The sequence below is a fragment of the Culex quinquefasciatus genome, chromosome 2 (assembly GCF_015732765.1).
Source record: "Culex quinquefasciatus strain JHB chromosome 2, VPISU_Cqui_1.0_pri_paternal, whole genome shotgun sequence".
NCBI lineage: Eukaryota > Metazoa > Arthropoda > Insecta > Diptera > Culicidae > Culex > Culex quinquefasciatus.
In genome coordinates, this window is record NC_051862.1 from 81,728,048 (window position 1) to 81,738,996 (window position 10,949).

Below are 10,949 nucleotides of genomic sequence, written 5' to 3' on the forward strand. Positions count from 1 at the left end.
ATTAGCCGCGTTTGCTCCTGCAGCATGCCAAAGGCCGGCCGTGGCCGTGGCAGTTCGAGTGCGGCCTCGAAAACCCCGCGAAGTTCGTCTACCGGCCGTGTGCAAAAAGGTAAACAAACCAACGCCGTGTCGGCCGCCATCGCGCAGGGAAGCGTAGGCGCTGAAGGCATCGACAAAAAGTTACTACATCCCGGATATGTCCCAAGATCACCAGTGCGAACCCGTTCCGGTACTTCCGGTGCCACAACCAGTGGCACATCAACATCCGCCAACATCCCCATCAGGAACGAGTTCCAGATGCTGAGCGACGACGAAGAAAATAACAACTCTGACGGTAGCAGCACTACCGACGACGACGACGACGATGATGGTCGTGCACGGAAAAAAGTGCCGACGTCAAAAAAGAACAACTCTCCAGCGGAACGTAGACCACCTCCAATTTTTGTTTTGGACACGTTGGCGGACGATGTTGACGAGTTGCTGGAAGGCCTCGGATATTGTCTGAAAATCGGTAAGTCGGCAGTGCAAGTGATCACACTGAACAGAAAAGATTTCGACCTGGTGCTTGAAGAACTGAAGCGTAGCAACTTCAACTTCTACACATACGACCCAGAGAAGCCCCCTGTTAAGGTCGTCTTGCAGGGTTACCAAGACCGTCCGATCGCCGACCTGAAGCGACACCTCTCGAACGCCGGAATAAAGCCACGGGAGATAAAAGTGCTCTCGCGAAAGACAACAGTCACAGGTACACACACCCTGTACCTGTTGTACTTCGAACGCGGCACCCTCAAGATCCAAGATCTGCGGCGGACTAAGACACTGGACGGTTTTTGGGTAAACTGGCGGTTTTACACCAAGAACCCGACGGACGTAGCGCAATGCCACCGTTGCCAGAAATTCGGTCACGGCTCGCGGAACTGCAACCTCCGGCCCCGCTGCGTAAAGTGCGGTAAGTCACACCTCTCGGAGGCGTGCGCACTGCCACGAAAGGCGGACTTGGGGGAAAATGCAGAACAAACTAAGCCGCGCGTAAAGTGCGCGAACTGTGACGGCAAACATACCGGTAACTACCGCGGATGCGTCGCGCGCAAGGCTTACCTCGAGGAGCAGGAAAAGAGGAAGAAGAAAGCAGCAGCAGGTGGTATTTTGCTCCACTATTAACTCGACGATCCAAAATGTCAGTGCGTCTTTCGATCATTATTTATCATTATTTTAATTCTTTCGATTCATTATTTAGGCTTTTCACCATAAAAAATAAAACCTTATTCGAAAAAAATATACACAATTTACCCGACGCCGTGCCTTCCGATCAACGATGATATAGGAAGGGCTTTGAAAATCACAAAACAATTTATTAAGATTACAATAGCACAAAAAAACACCAATTACTCAACAAAAATGACGCTCAAGACACAAATAATTCAGTAAGGCAAGAGCGTGGCCTCGCCGCCCGCAATCGACTGAAGTAGGAAACACAATTAACACCCTGTTGCTTTGGAACACAATTACTACGACAAACTCAACTGGCGGCGTGCCCTCCGATCAACGATGATGAAGGAAGGACTGATATTATCATTGCTAGCAAGAAATAGCACACATAAAAACACGACAAAAGGCACACACAAAAAAATCACTTTTCACTACGAATATTTTTTACGACCACGCGCTCCCTTTACAAATTATGCACTCATCTCATACGAACAGCGACACAAAAGCACACAAAAAAATTAACCTGAATAATCACGACTTCGCGTCCCCACTTCCAGCGCACCAATGATGCTATTATTCGTTTATCACAATCACTCTAAAAATAACCCTGCAAAGTTTAAAAAAACACGTAATTTTATAATGATTTTTTTTATTCAAAATGAAAAAATGACCCTTCTAGGTTATTGTAGATTCGAAAAAATGCATAAAAAAATTCCATTAAAATTACATGTTAAAAACTTTTCTACAGTTGAGTAACGGAAAATGGCAGAGTTTTCAAAACTTTTGTTGTGTTTTTTTTGATTAAAAAATACTTTTTACGGAATTTTGAGTACGCAATCAAGTCGGGCGTCCAATTTTACAAAGAAGTCCTTTTGACACCAAATTACCATCTCATCACCCTTTCAGGCTGCAAGTTATTGGAGAACTTGTCTTTTTCGCATGTTCAAAATAGAAGGGGTCGTACCGCCCCTCCGTCACTACATATCGAAAAACGGACCTCAGATTCGTGATCAGGGACAAAAGTTACCCCGTAGGGCAAGGTTTCAAGCAAATCGAAGAGGGGTCGGGGCAGCTACTGTGTGGGTTGGCGGAGAATGACCCATACAGATTTTGAAAGAAATACAAGCAGGAAAGCAGTATTTTCTGTGTATTGACCAAGTATTGTCAAATTTTCAGTTTTGTGCTTTCTTGTGACAACGATGACGACGTTTAGCTAAACACAACAAACCTGTAAGGTCTTCGACATTTTTTTTAGTAAAAAGTATAACAAAATACTTTTAACTTTAAAAAAAATAACAAAAGCCAGGATCCATTCGGATCTTTTGCACCCTTCGACAAAGTTGTAGGAAATCTCATACTTGGGCAATTTTGGGCGAGACCTACGCCACATACTGTCAAAATCCTGAAGCGATTTCCCCATATACCATAGGTATAAACTTTATCGATAATTATTTTAGTTTGTAAGGGATTTCTATTTTTATCTTATGAATTAGAATTTAAGATTAGTTGAAGAAAGTTTAAACATTTTTGTTCAAGATAACATTGTCAATGTATGAATGAATGAATATTAAACAAAACTCATCTCTTTCAAAATTACTGCTTACAAAACTTCATGTCACCATGAAAGGGCAAAAACCAAAAACTTTTCCCAGCCCATCAACTGTCGACTGTTGCTGATTAAGTAATCACCTTACGTCGCACCTTAATCCACACCCTCTCTTCATCCTCATAGGCGGCTCACAAAAACTGTGAAAAAGGAAACATTTTCTTCGCCTTAATTGATAAAACTTTTCCCCCAAGCAAGCATTCGTTTTCGTCGCGTTTTTCTCACACTCACGACCACACCGGCTGCAGAAAACAACGGGAGCAAAATTAAGCACGTTTTTTTGCACGAATTGTGTGCCACACGGATATTGTGATATCTCTTTTGCTTGAATTGTACGCGACAACTCTTTCACCAAGACAGGGAGAAGGATCTACGTGACAGAAAACCATAAAGTTTGTTGCGCGCCGACAGTAACTGTGCAAGATTATGTCACTGTTTTTTAAGAGTGCTTTTTGTGTTTTTTTGAAATTGTTTTACGGTGTGAAAAAATGGTTCAGAAATTTGCAGAAAGGTGAAACTCACAATTTTGTCGACTTAGATCTCTTCGTATACTTGGTTGAAATGGAACAACAAACTAATGTGGCCATTTTTCCCAATGGAGAAAGAAAAATCTTATGAAAAAAAAGTTGGCAAAACTTCTTTCACACAGAGGAAGCTTGTAGCGTGGCGATAAATCGCACGTGGAAAGTACCGCATGCTAATGACATGCAAATCGCACACTTTATTGCAAACTATATAGAGCAGTAAAGCGACGGCGACAACGTTTAGCCTAGAACTTGAAAATTGAGCATTTAGAGAGGAAAGAGTTGGTGTGGGGGAAGGCTCGTATTTTTCCTGAACTCCCGTGCGATGATAGTTTTGCGGGGGATTACCCATTTGCTGCTGATGCTGCTTGAAAACTGTTTTCTTCGGAAATGGAAAACATAAATTTAAGTTAACGACCAAACGACAACTGCGCGCGCGAGAATTGAGGGGACCAAACGAGTCAGTTTGACGCCACGTGTCTAATTCGTAGTTTTACCTGAAATTATCATAAATTATACGTAAAACTGAACTGTTCACAGAAAGCTCTTAGACCCACCTTCATGTATACGGTATACCTATCAAATCAGAATGCGCAAAGTAAGGACTAAACCACACAGAAAAAAATCATAGTAATATTACATCTGGGAAGGGGTACATCTTTTATGTCAGAAAAAAGGTGTAATTTTACCTCTGGAAATGTGTAATTTTACCACTTTTCTGGTGAAATGTCACTTTTTCAGTCTAAATTGAGGTAAAATTACATCTTAAAAGAGGTAATATTCAACCTTCAATAATTACAGCTTCCAAATTTACATTATTTTTTTCTGTGCGGGCCTGCCCAACGTACGGCCCGCGGGCCGGAACCGGCCCGTGAAGCCATTTCATCCGGCCCGCGACGGTCTTAAAAAAAAGTTCTATGACCGGCCCCTAAGGCTGTTCATATAAATAAATTGAGTGTCTAAATAACAGACTAAGTTTGAGATCAAAATTTTACACCAATAACAATAATTTAATTAGAAGCATTTTGTTTCCTTTTTGATTTGCTTTTGCTATAAAATGTTGCTAATTCAACGTATTATTCGGATTTTATCTTTGTATATTTTTTTAAATGTTTTTTTGTTTCATATTCAAATATTCTCTATGTTTGAATTTAATTCTCATGATTTCTTTATTGATAGTTTCAGCATCAATTATTAAACTAAAAAAATGTGCAAGAAAACAAAATTATCCATTTCGCAAAAAAGTTAAATATATGAAAACACATGGATTTAATTATCAGTTTTTACTGTGTTTACTGTTTGTATGTTTACTATACTTTTTTGAGGAACTTGATTATAATAGTTTTTTTATAAATCAGTAAGCAAAAAATAATTTAAAGATGTTTGAAGAATAACGAATTGGAAACTATTAAACATAAATTGCACACTTTTTAATTGTTTTGTGTGTTTAAAATAATTTAAAATATTTTGTATAATATTTGAGTAAAGGTCATAACAATGCAAATTGTGTTTTTTTTCGTAATGAAGATTTGAATCCAAATTTCGATTCATTAAATTTTATCATGCCTCGTTGATTTATTTTAATTGTTGCGTTAAGGAAATTATGCTTAAAAAAAGCTTGCCAATGAAATTTGAACTTTTTTAACTAAATGATATCAGGGTATTTGATTGGAATCGACAAACACAATTACAATACTATTTTAAACAAAATAAAATTAAAATAAATTTAATTAATTGAAATTTTCTTTTTTTCCCAATTTAAATTCACGATATATTAATCATATTTGCAACACAAGTGAATTTTTTTGTTTATTTCAATAGAACCTTATGAAAATAATTTTATAAAATGATTTACTTTTTCCAGTTTTATCAAACATAAGATCCGGCCCGCAGAGTCAAAAGGTTGGGCACCCCTGGACTAAACCAATCATTCCCAAACTTTGGGGAGTTGTTTAGGATTCCAAAAAGAACTGAAAAATTGGTCAACTTTATTTTTTTCCATACAACCAATCTTTTTTTAATGTATTTTAGACAATTTCGTCATTGAGGAAACAAAAAATGACAATATTCTAACAGTTTTGTCCATAAAAGCGTCCAATCAGTTGCATTTTTCAAAAGCTGTTTTATCTCAATCATTAAAATCCTGTTATGTTTCAATAAGAGTGATTTAAAAAATATTTGTGGCGTAAAATTGGGTCGTATAATTAAGTTTAGTTTGCTTATTTGATTACACACAACTATAATGTTTATTTTATTACACTTCGTACGACCACAAAGGTTTTAAAATGGATTCTTAAAAAATACTTCTCGGCCTTTTAAGGCAGAAATAATTATATTTGTCCAGAAGTTTAACCATCATGATACAATTTTGAATGCATTTACCTGCGTATTTATATTATTATTTTGCATGTTTGGGCTCGTTTGAAAACAGTCTTTTTTATAAAATTCATTGTACAGTACAACCTCAAGTTTTTTTTATTCGCTAGAATAAAAAAAATGACAATACAGTCTAAACTCGATTATCCGAAGCCTCGATTATCCGAAGTATCGACTATTCGAAGTTCGATTGCCCAAAAGTGTGTGACTTCGGATAATCGAATCACGAAAAAAAAATTTTATTTTCTTACTTTTAACATCAATCTCGAGTTCTGCGACCCCATTTTAGTCAAATTGGAATATTTAATTGCCTATTAAATTACAAAGTGCATTTTTTCAATATTTTATCACTGCCATTTTGGGCACCATCTTTAATTTCAAAATTCTCATTCGCTTTAGAGTAGTTTTGGGGTCATACTTATACTCTACATGAAAAAAAAATCAACGAAAAAAACATTATTTCGATCATCGGAATTTTCGATTTTCAAATTGAAATTTTGCCCTCGATTTTAATCAGAGTCGAGGGATATATATTTCTAAAAATATTTTTAACGGCCTAACACAAAAATAACGTGATCAGACATAGATTTTAAGTGTGTTTTTTACTGTTGTACATTAAATTTAACATTTGAAGCCTATTGAAATCAAAACAACGATAAATCGTAAGTGTTGTATAAAATAAAACGTTACTTAATCCACCATTAGGTGGTTGGTGCCTTCCTCACATTTTGAGTGTAATGCTAGGTAATATCTGAGATCCGGCCCATAAATAACACTTAAGTGCTTATAATTTTTGATAGGGTCGTCAGATCTCCAATCTACTGAACTCATTGAAAAGGTCTTTTGATTACCTATCCAACGACAGGTCGCATGATAGATCCGGACAACGTTTTCATCGAAATATATGAGATCCGGCCTCTAAAAAGTTCATAAATAACACTTAAGTGCTTATAACTTTTGATAGGGTTGTCAGAACTTCAATCTTTTGAACTCGTTGAAAAGGTCTTTCGAATACCATCCCACCACACACACAGACATTTGCTTAAAATTTGATTCTGAGTCGATATGTACACACTAAATCAGGAATTCGTTACTCGGTATTTTTTTTACTGAGATTGCTCAGTAAAAGTCATATTTTACTGAGCTATCAGTAGTTTTTGTCAAAATTACCATGCTACAGTAAAATAATTACTGAAGTTCAGCATAAATTACCAAACTACGGTATTTCATTCTGCTGATTAACTCAGTAAACTCATGTGTTCGGTTATTTTCAACAGCTCGGTAATTGAAGTACTGATTGCTCAGTAAATTTTGTTGAATTTTACTGGGAACTCAGTAAATATTACTGAGCTCTACTGTTGAAACTTAGCTGTCATTTAATGTGTTTTGCTGACGCTTAGAAAACGGTTAAAAATGATCGGTGTGATGAAAATTTGCTTAAATAGTTATAAAAACAACACATTTATGAAAAACTTTAGCTATTATTATAGAGGTAAGGTTATTTTCATTTTAAAACAAATTGATGTTCTGATTAAATATAAACTTTCTTTCAGGCAAGATAGAATGCAGAGATATTTTTCAGACGATATGATTCTGTTAAAAAGTAATGTTTATTAAGAATCTGGCTCCGGACCAACTTCAAAACTATTATTTTTGATCTCTGAAACATGCGTGCTTTTAAATTTGTGGAATGTTCGTTAATTTTATTATAAATAAATGTTTTTTGTTATTCTAACCTTCAAAAACAATATGAACAAAAAAAGGAAAAGGCATTACTGTAAGCTCGGTAATTGATCCGAAATTAAACTGAGTACCCGTTAAAATTTTACCGAGCTCCTCGGTACAGATTAACCGGAGCTGTCAAAATCAAGTTTACTGAGCACTCAGTGAATCTAATTTTTACCGGGTTGGCTACCGAGCGCTCGGCTGTTGAGATTTCGGTAAAAATTTTACCGAGTACGGTAAAAAATCTAAGTGTGTTTACATGAAGGTGGGTCTAGGAGGTCAAATTAAGAATTTCGTTTTTCGAGTGATTTTATAGCCTTTCCTCTGTAAGGTGAGGAAGGCAAAAAGAATGACAAAAAATCCTTATCCTCTACAGCCTAAACTCTTTTTATTTTTCCGTGTTTGTCCCACCAGCACGTCAAAACACATTGTTTTATTTTTTTTATGAAAACCGCCTACATATGTACTAAAGGTGGTTAGTTTAAAATGCTTTTCTTCGTAATGGCGCTTTCGTCCATAGTCAAATCATGAAAATTATTGGTTTTGCTTGTAAATTTCTGTTATAAAACAAGGCAAAAGGTTTGGAAACAAATAAAAATGCTGGTAGTAGCTGAAACAGTGATGTTAGTGATAAAATTGAGTTTTCGTAAGTGCATCTCCAGCGCTGGTGGCAAACATGTGTGCACCCGACGTCAACCCCATCGCGGCACCTGTCGCGGTAGCAATTTTGCTCTCAGTTCTTCGGGATTTCACTTTGCTACCCGGTATTCAGCCTCTTTGCTACCGCATCAAATGGAATTATGCACGGAAAAATTGAATCAAGCACGGAAAAAAATCAGAAAAATTTAAAAACAAATACAAAATTTAAAAAAAATTAAAAAATTAAAAAGATAAAAAAATATAAAAAAAATAAAAATTTCAAAAAAAATTAAAAAACATTAAAAATAAAAAAAAATAAAAAATAAAAAAACCAAAAACAAAAAAAAATTTAAAAAAAAAAACAAAATTCAAAAAAAAATAAAAAATTACAGTAAAAACAACTATTGAAACGTAAAAAAAAGGTTTTTTTTAAATAAGGCCGCTGCAAATAATTTTTCAATTTTATGTCCCTCGACTCTGACCAAAGTCGAGGGGAAGGGAGTTCAAACATGCTAAATATGATTATAAACCGCAGAAAAATGCATTTTAGCTGGTTTCCAGTTAATAAAACGTTAATTTTCATTAAAATTTTGAAGCTTTCGAAAAAATAATTTTTTGCCCCCTGATTATTCAGGCCGATTTTAAAGGGGAGGGGGCATAAACTTTGAGAAAAATATTTGCAACGGTCTTAGAACAAAAAAAAATAAAAAGAGTCTAGAAGTCTGCAACAAATTAAAACAGATAGAAAATCTATCAATTTGATTCAACTTTAAATTTTAGAGTTTTCGATTTTTTTGTATTTTAAAATATTGGTCCTTCTTTATTACCCGTCAGGTACCGACACATATTTTTCTTCTATGAACTTGAGAAAAAAAATTGGTACCTGCTTTGCTACACGCGGTGGGAGACTCGGGGGCAAACTCGGGAGAAAATTTGGTTGGAATCAAATCGGGTAGCAAATTGTTGAACTTTTGACATATTCGAAAAATGAAATTCTTTAAAGTTTTCAATAGGATTAAAAAGTTTTATATTTATAAAATGCCTAGAATGCTTTGATTCATGCCTAGAAATGCTAAACATTTGTTTAGCATTTCTAGGCATGAATCAAAGCATAATTATTGATTTTAAAGGTAAACGAGAGCAAAAAATAATAAAATACCCATGTTTGCATCCCGCGGTGGGCGTGTTTAGGTGGCAAATTTGCTACCCTAGCGGTGGGGATGACGGAGTGTTTTCAAGGTGGCAAATTTGATCTCGGTATTCATAAGACGGGTGCAAATTTGATTTGCACCCAAACGCTGCAGATGCCCTAAGGGAATGTTGAAAATACGCCATATTTATTAAGTTAAAAATGGCTGTATCTGTATTGCATGAAATTTACCTAGCACATATAACTCTAGCATAAGTTTCAAAAAATCTGAGATTTCACCTAAATTCTTTTTTTTAAACGTGCCCAATCGTGCTAAAATCAATGATAAATGCAGGAAATAGTATGTGTTTTCACTAGATTGCACTTCTAGAGTTTTTTTAAAGGTCATATAAGCTATTTTGTTTTGTATGTTTATGGTATAAACAAAACTGGGCATCGGCATACGAGAGAATAAAGAGCACGATTCGGTAGTAAAAGGGTACTGTATGCGGACTGAGAGGATAAATCCCGAAATTACCGAGAGTACTTTACTCATGGGTTCATCTTCAAAAAAAGTTAACCTATCAAAAAAAAAGTACCAGTACCGAGACTCGAACCCAAGACCTTCGGCATATTGAACCGTGCCTATGCCGTATGGGCCAACATGGTTCGGTGACTAAGTGGCGGTCATGTGTCCATATAAACCACTCAGTAGGATGAACTGTTCCAATGAACGAATGAACACGCAAGAGGACTATACTCTCGCAAAATAGCACTTTCCTCCCGTTTCTTTTCGTGACACTGAGGAAAAAGAATGTAAGATTTTCATAAGACTACATCTTATCTGCTGCCTGACTTGAGTAACCACTAGCCTCTCGCGATTTTCATAGACAATCTTATGACCGTCACTATAAATTCATATGGTTATAACTAAACTTTATTTATGTATTTGGTCCACTGTTGATAGACTATGGACTTCATAAGAAATTCTTATGGAACTCATCTGTAATTTTTCAATGGTTTTCGCGTATGATGCTAGTGTGAAATTTTTTGACATTTCAAGATGGCGAAAGGACGGATCGAGCAGACAATTTTAAACGCTCGCTACTCCAAATCGCCCCGTAGTTCGTTCCGGCAACTACTTCACAAAGCTGCCGCCGCCGCTATGAGTTTTACCGCGACCTCCAAGACACAGGTAAGTTCTGTGGCGGGTGTTTCGTGGGTTTTGGTTCGAAGTTGAATATTTTGTTTTGGTATTTTAGGTAATATCAATGGCCGTTGGTTACGCCGGCGGCCCTCCCCAGCATCCTCCAGAAGGATCCGGAGAATAGCATCGGTGAGGACAGTTCCGAGCAGCGGTCGAAGGTTTAAGTTTGATTGACGCGGTCATGCCGTAGGTGGTGGCCATCCGGCAGAACATGCCGAATCACCAGCAAAAGACGATTAAACCGGAGGCTGCGTAAACCAACGGGACGACGAGCAGCGGAAGGAAATGAAGTTATATTACGATAATTTAAAAATATATACGTTTAAAATAAAAAAAAATGTTTTCATTCAATTAAAAATAAGAAAAAATGGGTATAAAAAACAATGTTTATCAATATAATCTCCATGAGCATTGCCATATATTCTGTACACAATTCCATCTATGAATGTCATAAGATAACTCAATGGAAATCTTAATTGACGGCTTTGTCAAATTTCCCCTCCCAGCCATAAGAATATCTTATGACATCCGAAT